The sequence below is a fragment of the Tursiops truncatus genome, chromosome 3 (assembly GCF_011762595.2).
Source record: "Tursiops truncatus isolate mTurTru1 chromosome 3, mTurTru1.mat.Y, whole genome shotgun sequence".
Classification (NCBI taxonomy): domain Eukaryota; kingdom Metazoa; phylum Chordata; class Mammalia; order Artiodactyla; family Delphinidae; genus Tursiops; species Tursiops truncatus.
This window is the reverse complement of record NC_047036.1, coordinates 116,082,452-116,095,562: the sequence shown is the minus strand read 5'-3', so window position 1 is coordinate 116,095,562 and position 13,111 is coordinate 116,082,452. Positions and strand designations below refer to the sequence as shown.

The window sequence follows — 13,111 nt, the reverse complement described above, 5'->3', positions numbered from 1 at the left end:
TTTAAAAATTAACTGCTAGAGTATTTAAAATTACAAATTTTTAAAACTTAGGAAATATTAGTAACTCAGTTATCCTAGATGAGTTTGAAAGAAAATTATTATAAATTAACTTCTGAAAATATCAAATTATAGAATCTGGTACTCTAATATTTTCTATTTCCCTCTTAATAATGTTGCCTTCTATTTTAAAGACAGACAAACTGATGGAAACATGTATCAATACCAATCTTTCCCTGAACTCAGTATAAGCAGAAGTGGTAACCTTATTTGAGGTTAAAGTCTGTACTCTTTTTAAAAAATTCAAGTCAACTAAAAGTATAGAAAATACACAGCACAAACCTATGACCCAGCTTTGCCCAATCTAAACATTGTTGTATCAACTCTGGATCTTTAAGAAGTCCTCTTTGTTTTCCTCTCCAAAGTAATGATTACCCTGAATTTATTGTTTATCATTCTCTTGCATACTTTTATACTTTTCTATGTGTCCATAAACAACGTAGCTTTGTTATCACGTTTTTAAACTTTTATTTAAAAAGTGTTACATGGCACGTATTCTTCTATACTTTGCTTTTCCCTCAACATAGTAAGATGTTTTTCCATGAGGATCTAGTTTATAGTTTATTCCTTTTTACTGCTGTTCATTTTGCTAGTAGGTGTCTAAACCAATAATGTTTCCTTTCTTTAGGTGATGGACATTTGTTTCCTATTTTTCACTATTACAATGTTTTGGTAAATATTTATACACACATTCTTGAATTCACATGAGTTTTTCAAGCTAAACACTTCTTTGACTTAAATAACAAGTACCCCTCCCCCTTTTTAACCATGCACCGATGCCTTTTATTATGTATGGGTTTTTAAAAATTATTTCCTCAATCCATACACACAGGCAAAAATAAGTGTACTGTTCAACACACTGGAACTTGCAAACCTGATCATTGCCTAGAGAAGGGAAAATTATCCCTAGAACATGCTTAACCAGGAGGCCAATTCATCTGCCAACATCCAAGAGCACAGAAATGAACGTGATAGACACTATCTTCCATCTGAATCTTCATTCACCGCCATTTGACAACCCTTCTATACATATTGGAAACTAACCATTTCATGTGTAATTATGTTAGTGAAAATAAGTTTCCATAAGGATTATAATGGTTATTCTACAACCTGTTTGTGTTCTTGCTGATATCAGCAGGGGCAACAGGCAGAATTCAGTTTTTCCAAGTCTTCATATCCTTTGATGGGACTTCCCTGGTGGTCCAGTGGCTAAGACTCCACACTCCCAATGCAGGGGTGGGGGGGTGGGGGGCCTGGGTTCTATTCCTGGCCAGGGAAATAGATCCCATGTGCCACATAAGAGTTCACACACCACAACTAAAGATCCCACGTGCTGCAACTAAGATCCAGTGCAGCCAAATAAATAAATATTAAACAAAACAAAACAACAACAAAACTTGTATTTGTGTTTAAAATATACATATATATATATATATATATATCCTTTGACGTTTTCTCATTATTCTGCTCTTAGGTAACTTTAAGCAAGTCATTCAACTTCTCCAGATCAGAACTTTCACATCTATAAAACAAGGAAGTTAAACTAAAATAGCATGGTTTGGTTATAGATTTAGGGGTCAAATAAGTTTGGGAAATGTTATAATCCACATACTTATAAGAATATTCAAGGTTCTAAAGAGGTCCTGCATAAAGAAAACACTATTGTTTGGACACAGAAGCAGGCTTTGCTTCCTTCCTTGGCCCATTCTTCCAATGCCCCGTTCCCTGCCCAAGATTTTATTCTCACAAAATGCCTAATGCCCTTGGGAAAGTCCGACATAAGTCTGAAAGAATCACGAACACTTTTTATCCCAAAGAAATATTATTGTTGTAGAATAAAAGAATTTTAAGCATGACATAGAGAAATCTACACAACATGGCTAATACTTTCCTAAAGTTATCTACACCTTGTCTCTCACATCTGGACTATAAATTACTTCAGGGTGGGTTTTTTTGTGTGTGGTAAAATACACAAACATAAAATTTACCATCTTACCCATTTTAAAGCATATAGTTCAGTGGTATTAAATACATTCATAATGTTTTGTTCAAAATGTTTTAAGAGAATGCTTATAGCAAGAAAAAGCTCATTATGAGTAGCTTTTCAGATATGGTTAATACAACATAAATGCCCTTTCTAAGGTGATTACATGATTCTATTAATTTCTGGAGACGGGTTTTTTCTGTTGTTTTTTTAAGTTACTTTTGCCAAGTTCCAGGAAATCCTTACAAGTGCTATTTGTGTGACAATATCCATAGCTTCGTAGTGATCAAATAGATAGCTGATGTGTCTCTGGCTTAAAACATTTTTTCTAGATAAAAAGGGGGAAAAGCACTTTTCTCACAAAGGACATATCTTTTAAAAGGGAAATGATATGCTACATAAAGATATTAGCAATATTTGTCATTTATATAATCCTATCTGTTGTACTACAAAATGTTCAAATACTGAAAGCTTATACTACTCATATCACAACCTAGAAAGGAAAGCTAAGCAAGGTAACCTTATTGTACTTATACATATAAAGTCAACAAGATCTAAAATTCTATGTAACAAAGGAGATCCTGATTACCCTAAGGTAAAACAAGGATTAAAAGAATTACAAAATTTTAAAGAAAATTCTTTCTTTAGACTCATTATTGACTTTAATTATGCAACCAGGGCTTGAATAAAGGGGCAGGGGTAGGGGAGGAGGGGAGGAAAGGAGGCAGGAGTCAGGAAGTCAGAGTATAATGAGGGCTATCACTATTCTGTAAGTGGGAAAACTCAACTATAGGAAAGAAGCTGTGAGTTCAGACTTATATGGTATTTCTTTCTTTCTTTTGGCCGGGCCCACTTGCGGGATCTTAGTTCCCCGACCAGGGATTGAACCCCAGCCTGGCAGTGAAAGCACTGCGTCCTAACCACTGTACCGCCAGCAAATTCCCTGATATTTCTATAAATTACAGCTGAGTTATAAGGGATTCATATTTGTTTTGGCATATTTAAAGTTTCACAAAGCAGAAACCAATATGAAATTCTGACAATGGATATAATTAACCCAATTATGAACCTGAAGTTAAAAATTGTCAAGGGAGGAGTCAAGATGGCAGTGTGGGAAGATGTGGAGTTAGCGTCTCCCCACAACTAGGGCATCTACTGGCCGCTGGTGGGGGACTCTGACCCCCAAGGAGATGGGAGGAACCCTGAAGTGAACCGGTAGGACTAGGGGGACCCAGCGGGGAGGAGAAGTGGAGGTCAGACAAGATCAGCGCCCCTGAGGCCAGGGAGATCAGGAGAGGCAGGAGGGAGGGACTCTCTGGGAAGAGCAGGAGAGGAGCAGAGGTCGATCACCTGGCTCACTCAGGCAGGGGAGGCTGCTGAGCTCCCAAGCTGCTTCCTTCCCTATCTAAAGCCCCACCTAGGCCGCGTGGGTTCTGGGGGCATGGGAAGGAGGCCGGGGAGATCAGGAGTGACAGGCTGGAGGGGCCATCCAGGAGGAGCGGGAGAGGAACGGAGGGCAACTGCCCCACCCACTTGGGCCAGGGGAGCCTGCTGAGCTCCCAGGCCACATGGGTCCTTGGGGGCATAGGAGGGAGGCTGGGGAGATCAGGGGAGGCAGGTGGGAGGGGCCCTCTCAGACCCCAGACTGGAGGAGCAGAAGAGGAGAGGAGGGCGTTTGCCCTGTCCTCTTGAGCCCAGGAAGCCTGCTAGTGCCCAGGTGAGGTCCCCTGCCCTCTGAGACCAGGCTGGGGGGCAGGCCTGGGCCCCTTCTGTTCCTTGAGCCTAAGCCCCATCCCCCACAGCCCCCAGCACCTTTTCCAGCCCTGTGGGTCCTGAGCATCGGCCCCGCCCACCACCCAAACCTCGCCCTTGCTTAAGACCCACTCTCCACAGCTAAGGCCACCCGCCCCCCGCCGCCATTTTTCCCTTTTCTTCCTCCTCTTTCTTACTATTGTGGTACTGATGTACCTTCCGGTTGTTGATTCATCTATATTTTTATTTTCACATTCTAACATATCTGTTAGCTTCCCAGTCTAATTTTATTTTTTACTTTGTTATTTTTCTCTCTCTCTTTTAAAGTTATTTTTGGCTACATTGGGTCTTTGTTGCTGCATGTGGCTTTCTCTAGCTACGGGAGCGGGGGCTGCTCTTCATTGTGGTGCACGGGCTTCTCATTGTCGTGGCTTCTCTTGTTGCAGAGCACGGGCTCTAGGCCCACGGGCTTCAGTAGTTGTGGCTCATGGGCTCTAGAGCGCAGGATCAGTAGATGTGGGGCACGGGCTTTGTTGCTCCACGGCATGTGGGATCCTCCCGGACCAGGGCTCAAACCCATGTTCCCCTGCATTGGCAGGCGGATTCTTAACCACTGCACCACTAGGGAAGCCTCTCTCTCTCTCTCTTTTTTTTGCCACCCCACGTGGCTTGTGGGATCTTGATTCACAAGCCTGGGTTCGGGGGGAAGCTCCTGCGGTGGGAGCTCCAAGTCCGAACCACTGGACTAACGGAGAACCTCAGACTTCAGGGAATATTCACTGGAGTGAGGTCTCACAGAGTTCCTCATCTCAGCACCAAGACCCAGCCCTACCCAATAACCTACAAACTCCAGTGCTGGAAGCCTCCGATCAAACAACCAGTAAAACAGGAACACAATTCCACTCATTAAAAAAAAAAAAAAAAAAGAGAGACGGCAAAAAAAATATGTCACAGATGAAGGAGCAAGGCAAAAACCTACAAGACCAAATAAATGAAAAGTAAATAGGAAATCTACCTGAAAAAGAATTCAGAGTAATGACAGTATAGATGATCCAGAATCTCAGAAATAGAATGGAAGCACAGGTTGAGAAAATACAAGAAATGTTTAACAAAGATCTAGAAGAACTAAAGAACAAACAAACAGAGATGAACAACACAATAACAAATAAAAAGTACACTAGAAGGAATCAATAACAGAATAACCGAGGCAGAAGAACGAATAAGTGAGCTGGAGGACAAAATGGTGGAAATAACTTCCGAGGAGCAAAATTAAAAAAAAAGAATGAGAAGAATTGAAGACAATCTCAGAGACCTCTGGGACAACACTAAACACACCAACATTCGAGTTATAGGGGTCCCAGAAGAAGAGAAAAAGAAAGGGTCTGACAAAATATTTGAAGAGATTATAGTGGAAAACTTCCCTAACATGGGAAAGGGAAGAGTCACCCAAGTCCAGGAAGCACTGAGAGTCCCATACAGGAACACCACACCAAGACACATATTAATCAAACAAAAATTAAATTCAAAGAAAAAATATTAAAAGCAGCAAGGGAAAAACAAAAAAATAACATACAAAGGAATCCCCATAAGGTTATCGGCTGATTTTTCAGTGGAAACTCTGCAGGCCAGAAGGGAGTGGCAGGATATACTTAAAGTGATGAAAGAGAAAAATCTACAACCAAGATTACTCTACCCAGCAAGGATCTCATGCAGATTTGATGGAGAAGTCAAAAGTTTTTCAGACAAACAAAAGCTAAGAGAATTCAGCACCACCAAACCAGCTTTACAACAAATGCTAAAGGAACTTCTCTAAGTGGGAAACACAAGAGAAGAAAAAGACCCACAAAAACAAACCCAAAACAATTAGAAAATGGTAATAGGAACATACATATCAATAATCACCTTGAATGTAAATGGATTAAATGCCCCAACCAAAAGACACAGACTGGCTGAAAGGATACAAAAACAAGACCCATATATATGCTGTCTACAGAGACCCACATCAGACCTAGGGACACATACAGACTGAAAGTGAAGGGATGGAAAAAGATATTCCATGCAAATGGAAATCAAAAGAAAGCTGGAGTAGCAATACTCATATCAGATAAAATAGACTTTAAAATAAAGACTGCTACAAGAGATAGGGAAGGACACTACATAATGATCAAAGGATCAATCCAAGAAGATATAACAATTATAAATGTTTATGCACCCAACATAGGAGCACCGCAATACATAAGGCAAATGCTAACAACCATGAAAGGAGAAATTGACAGTAACACAATAATAGTAGGGGACTGTAACACCCCACTTACACCAATGGACAGATCATCCAAACAGAAAATAAATAAGGAAACACAAGCTTTAAATGACACAATAAACCAGATAGATCTAATAGATATTTATAGAACATTCCACCCCAAAGTGGCAGAATACACTTTCTTCTCAAGTGCACATACAACATTTCCCAAGATAGATCACATTTTGGGTCACAAATCAAGCCTCAGAAACTTTAAGAAAATTGAAATCGTATCAAGCATCTTTTCTGACCACAACGCTAAGAGATTGTAAATCAATTACAGGAAAAAAACTGTAAAAAACACAAATACATGGAGGCTAAACAGTGTGCTAAAAAATAACCAAGAGATTACTGAAGAAATCAAAGAAAAAAAATACATAAAAACAAATGACAATGAAAACATGATGACCCAAAACCTATGGGACACAGCAAAAGCAGTTTAAGAGGGAAGTTTATAGCAATTCAATCTCACCTCAAGAAACAAGAAAAATCTCAAATAAACAATCTAACCCTACACTTAAAACAACTAGAGAAAGAAGAACAAAGAAAACCCAAAGTCAGTAGAAGGAAAGAAATCAAGATAAGAGCAGAAATAAATGAAATAGAAAGGAAGAAAACAATAGCAAAGATCAATAAAACTAAAAGCTGGTTCTTTGAGAAGATAAACAAAATTGATAAACCCTTAGCCAGACTCATCAAGAAAAAAAGGGAGAGGACGCAAATCAATAAAATTAGAAATGAAAAAGGAGAAATCACAACTGACACTGCAGAAATACAAAGGATTATAAGAGACTACTACAAACAACTATATGCCAATAAAATGGACAACCATGAAGAAATGGACAAATTCTTGGAAAGGTACAATTTTCCAAGACTGAACCAGGAAGAATTAGAAAATATAAACAGACCTATCACAAGTAAAGAAATTGAAACCGTAATTAAAAATCTTCCAACAAACAAAAGTCCAGGACCAGATGGCTTCCCAGGCGAATTCTATCAAACATTTAGAGAAGAGCTTAACACCTATTCTTCTCAAACCCTTCCAAAAAACTGCAGAGGGAGAAACACTCCCAAATTCATTCTATGAAGCCACCATCACACTGATACCAAAACCAGACAAAGATAGTACAGAAAAAGAAAATTATAGACCAATATCACTGATGAATATAGATGCAAAAATCCTCAACAAAATACTAGCCAACAGAATCCAATAGCACATTAAAAGGATCACACACCATGATCAAGCAGGATTTATCCCAGGGATGCAAGGATTCTTCAATATATGCAAATCAATCAATGTGATACCCCACATTAACAAATTAAGGAATAAAAACCATATGATCATCTCAACAGATGCAGCAAAAGCTTTTGACAAAATTCAAAACCCATTTATGATAAAAACTCTCCAGAAAATGGGCATAGTGGGAACCTACCTTAACATAATAAAGGCCATATATGACAAACCCACAGCGAGCATCATACTCAGTGGCGAAAAACTGAAAGCATTTCCACTAGGATCAGAAACAAGACAAGGATGTCCACTCTTGCCACTCCTATTCAACACAGTTTTGGAAGTTCTAGCCACAGCAATCAGAGAAGAAAAAGAAATAAAAGGGATACAAATTGGAAAAGAAGAAGTAAAACTGTCACTATTTGCTGATGACATGATACTATACATAGAAAATCCTAAAGAGGTCACCAGAAAACTACTAGAACTAATCAATGAATTTGGTAAGGTTGCAGGATACAAAATTAATGCACAGAAATCTCTGGCATTCCTATACACCAACAACAAAAAATCAGAAAGAGAAATTAAGGAAACACTCCCATTTACCACTGCAACAAAAAGAATAAAATACCTAGGAATAAACCTGCCTCAAGAGTCAAAAGACTTGTACTGTGCTTCCCTGGTGGCGCAGTGGTTGAGAGTCCGCCTGCCGATGCAGGGGATGCAGGTTCGTGCCCTGGTCCGGGAGGATCCCACGCACTGCGGAGCGGCTAGGCCCATGAGCCATGGCCACTGAGCCTGTGTGTCCAGAGCCTGTGCTCCGCAACGGGAGAGGCTACAACAGTGAGAGGCCCACGTACTGAAATTTAAAAAAAAAAACAAAAAAAGAAAACAAAAAGACTTGTACTCAGAAAACTATAAAACACTGATGAAAAAAATGAAAGATGACATAACAGATGGAGAAATATACCACGTTCTTGGATTGGAAGAATCAGTATTGTGAAAATGACTATACTACCTAAAGCAATCTACGGATTCAGTGCAATCCTTAGCAAACTTCCAATGGCATTCTTCACAGAATCAGAACAACAAAATCTTACAATTCGTACGGAAACACAAAAGACCCCTAACAGCCAAAGCAATCCTGAGAAAGAAAAACAGAGTTGGAGGAATCAGGCTCCCCAACTTCAAACTATACCACAAAGCTACAGTCATCAGCTACAGTGTGGTACTGGCACAAAAACAGAAATATAGATCAATGGTGCAGGATAGAATGCCCAAAGATAAACCCACGCACATGTGGGCACCTAATTTACGACAAAGGAGGCAAGAACATACAGTGGAGAAATGACAGCCTCTTCAATAAGTGGTGTTGGGAAAACCAGACAGCTACATGTAAAAGAATGAAATTAGAACATTACCTAACACCATACACAAAAATAAACTCCAAATGGAGTAAACACTTAAATGTAAGACCAGAAACTATAAAACCTTTAGAGGAAAACATAGGAAAAACATTCTTTGACATAAACCACAGCAAGATCTTTCTTGACTCACCTCCTGGAGTAACAGCAATAAAAACAAAAATAAACAAATGGGACTTAATTAAACTTAAAAGCTTTTGCACAGCAAAGGAAACCATAAATAAGACAAAAAGACAACCCTCAGAATGGGAGAAAATATTTGCAAATGAAACAACAGACAAAGGATTAATCTCCAAAATATACAAACAGCTCATGGAACTCAATATCAAAAAAACAAACAACCCAGTTAAAAAATGGGCATTAGACCTAAATAGACATTTCACCATAGAAGACATACAGATGGCCAAGAGGCACATGAAAAGATGCTCAACATCACTAATTGTTAGAGAAATGCAAAACAAAACTACAATGAGGTATCACCTCATGCTGGTCAGAATGGCCATTATCAAAAAAGTTAGAAACAATAAATGCTGGAAAGGGTGTGGTGAAATGGGAACCCTCCTACACTGTTGGTGGGAATATAAACTGATACAACCACTATGGGAAACAGTATGGAGGTTCCTTAAAAAACTAAAAATAGAACTAGCATATGACCCAGCAATCCCATTGCTGGGTATACACCCTGAGAAAACCATAATTCAAAAAGAGTCATGTACCACAATGTTCACTGCAGCTCTATTTACAATAGCCAGGACATGGAAGCAACCTAAGTGTCCATCGACAGATGAATGGATAAAGAAGATGTGGCACATATATACAATGGAATATTACTCGCCATAAAGAGAAATGAAATTGAGTTATTTGTAGTGAGGTGAATGGATCTAGAGTCTGTCATACACAGTGAAGTAAGCCAGAAAGAGAAAAACAAATACCGTATGCTAATGCATATATATGGAATTAAAAAAAAAATGGTACTGATGAACCTAGTTGCAGGGCAGGAATAAAGAGGTAGGCATAGAGAATGAACTTGATGACATGGGGTGGGAGGGCAAAGCTGGGGAGAAGTGAAAGTAGCATCGACATATATACACTACCTAATATAAAATAGTTGGCTGGTGGGAAGCAGCGGTATGGCACAGGGAGATCGGCTCGGTGCTTTGAGATGACCTAGAGGGGTGGGATAGGGAGGATGGGAGGGAGGCTCAAGAGGGAGGGGATATGGGGACGTGTGTATCCATATGGCTGATTCGCTTTGTTGTGCAACAGAAAATAACACAGTATTGTGAAGCAATTATACTCCAATAAAGATCTATTAAAAAAATGTCTTAAAAAGGCTGGACCCCAGTTCACTGTTATCTATTTTCACAATAGCACAGTTATGATTTTTTTTTTTTTTTTTACGGTACGCGGGCCTCTCACTGTTGTGGCCTCTCCCGTTGTGGAGCACAGGCTCCGGACGCACAGGCTCAGCGGCCATGGCTCACGGGCCCAGCCACTCTGCGGCATGTGGGATCTTCCCGGACCGGGGCACGAACCCGTGTCCCCTGCAACGGCAGGCGGACTCTCAACCACTGCGCCACCAGGGAAGCCCCCACAGTTATGATTTTAAAACACATCAACACTAAACACTTCCAATTAAAAAGATTACCTCTAACACACCATTGTAAAGCAATTATACTCCAATAAAGATGTTAAAAAAAAAAGATTACTGTTCACACACTGCTTTTTTAGGATGAAAAATAATCGTTTTTATTCCCCAGGGACTTCCTTCTTTCTCCAAGCAGCTTATTGTTTATTAACTATACTATACAAATATAGTATCATATATGGTATGGTACAGTAATATCTTGCGATCAATATTTTATCCACAACTACCAAACTCTGTGTACCCTTGCATCTACCCCTTGAATGCTTAATTCTTTTTTTTTTCTTTCTTTTTTTTTTTTTTGCGGTACGCGGGCCTCTCACTGTTGTGGCCTTTCCCGTTGCGGAGCACAGGCTCCGGACGCGCAGGCTCAGCGGCCATAGCTCACTGGCCCAGCCGCTCTGCGGCACGCGAGATCCTCCCGGACCGGGGCACGAACCCGCATCCCCTGCATCGGCAGGCGGACTCTCAACCACTGCACCACCAAGGAAGCCCCTTGAATGCTTAATTCTAAATCCCTTCAGTTAGAGACAAGGTATATCATATTCTTTACTGCATTTCCTAGATTGGAACACAAGAGACACTCAAATGTCTAAATGGGTGGATGAATGAATGCCTAGCATGCCTAGCACAGTACATATCAAGCAGAATTGGTGCTCAAACACTTGCAAATGAGATGATAAACAAAAGCACATAAACAACTTGCAAGGGGAAGTCCAGTTCAATTCAGCCTAATCACCTATAGTGTCAGGAAAAAGAAAGTCTATAGTGACAAACAGTATATTAAGATTTAATTACTGAACATGAATGGAATAGGTGTTTTTGAGTGAGACTGGATAACACCAGAGAACAAGGAGTTCGGTTTTTTGAGCACTTCAGCAGCAACCACTTAGGTGGAAATGTTCTGTTATAATTAAAGACAATATTCTTTGTTCATTATTGAAGATCAAGAACCTTTCCTAGACCTCATTTTACCTACATGAACTACCATTTACTCATTTCAAAACTTTTTTCTTAATCAATTAGTTTTAATTTTAATTTTTAAAAGTTAAATTTTTTCTTTTTGCGGTACGCGGGCCCCTCACCGCCGTGGCCTCCCCCGCCGCGGAGCACAGGCTCCGGACGCGCAGGCCCAGCGGCCATGGCTCACGGGCCCAGGCGCTCCGCGGCACGCGGGATCCCCCCGGACCGGGGCACGAACCTACGCCCCCCGCATCGGCAGGCGGACCCCCAACCACTGCGCCACCAGGGAAGCCCTAAAAGTTAAATTTTTAATTTAACTAGTTCAAGACTCTAGGAACAGTTTTCCTGGAATACTCTGCACGCCCCACCCCAACTCCATGCGCCTTTAGTCTTCATGTAAATGTTGTGCTTAGAGACAGGTCTCCTAGAAGCCCTTCTCCCCTATTTCCATCCCGTTTCCTGTTAAATACTACGATGGAAAAGTGCAAGTTGCCTTAGCAACTCAGGATGGTTTATAGTCTATGTGTGATTATTTAATGTCTCTCAACCCAATGACAAATAGGGACCTGACCTCCAGCACAGTCCCTGGTCCAGGGTGAGTCCCCAGTAAATATCTGTTGAAGAACAGATTGTTACAATTACACACAGTAATTTTAAGTACGTAGAGAAAGATAATACCATCTTTCATTGATTGTAAGATTTTTTTTAATATACTTGAAATCAAACTGCATACTACAATCAATGGCATGTCAGCTTAAGTGGCAATACCTTTTCTTTCTTAGTAGTACGTCTTTCAATTAATTGCGTCTTAGATTCAATGAAGTAAGGCACTTGGAAAGGCAGTAATATACTGATACTGCATCCACAGGATCATATACCTAACAAGGAACAAGTTTAAAATTTTAGCAGTCAAGGTCAAAGCAGAAGATGGTTGAGTAAATGACAGTGTTAAGATAGGAAAATCACAACTCTTCCGGAAGACTACTTCTGTAGAAAGTAAGGGGACAAAAATATTAGCGTGGTACACATGGTACCAAAAGCAAAACAAGCAAATAGCTGTTTCTTGCTTCTGGAACTGATGATCACTGGTAGCTAAGTTGTCGGGACAGGTTAGACTCCACACAGGGTCTCTGTCAGGATCTGAAATTACCTCTCCTTTTAGCTACTGAAGCAGCGGTCCGTGCTCTTCAATACTCTGTTTCCAAAACAAGTGTGGCACATAGCCAGGTAGATGGGAAGAGTCTACGTTCTAATAGATGGTGGAGCATCTATGCCAAAAGATTCCAGCGCTCACTAAATTCCAAAGAAAATACTGTAATGCTAAGGAAAGAGCTCCCTTCCTGGCATTTGAATCACCAGGATCTACAGCAGTCAATTCCACCTCAGTTAACAGCTACATACCAAACTAGAAATCTAAAGAACTCTTCTATAGCATTAATCACCATGTACCATAGTCCCAAGCTTGAGAAAATGGGGATATAAACAAACGGTGATATCATTATCTTGGTGTGCTTCTAGGCTACTTAAAGTGGCAGGACAATGAAGACCTTAAAAAGAGGTAAAAAAGACATCCCTTTTCTCATTATACCCTGTAAAACTATGTGCTCCCACCCTCCCCAATAACTCACATGCACTATTTTTAGTAAGTAGCATATGGTTAAGTTCTGGTACTCTGATGTTTTGAAATATATAAAAACTATTCACCTAGAACTGTAAATCCTTGAAATTTAAAAATAACACTTCTCACGGACTTTACTCT

At 40.1% G+C, this 13,111-nt stretch overlaps 1 protein-coding gene across 2 annotated transcripts in view; it reads right to left on the bottom strand.

Moving 5' to 3' along the window:
• The window catches only part of UBE2D2 (ubiquitin conjugating enzyme E2 D2), a 58,790-nt gene that overhangs the window by 23,413 nt on the left and 22,266 nt on the right, over window positions 1-13,111 (bottom strand). Inside the window, exon 2 of one of the 2 annotated variants that reach the window (XM_019924524.3) lies at window positions 12,121-12,230. The exons of the other annotated variant lie outside the window; for it this stretch is intronic. The gene's annotated coding sequence lies outside the window, so the exon portion shown is untranslated. The remainder of the gene's footprint in view (window positions 1-12,120; window positions 12,231-13,111) is intronic. 2 annotated transcript variants of the gene reach the window in all.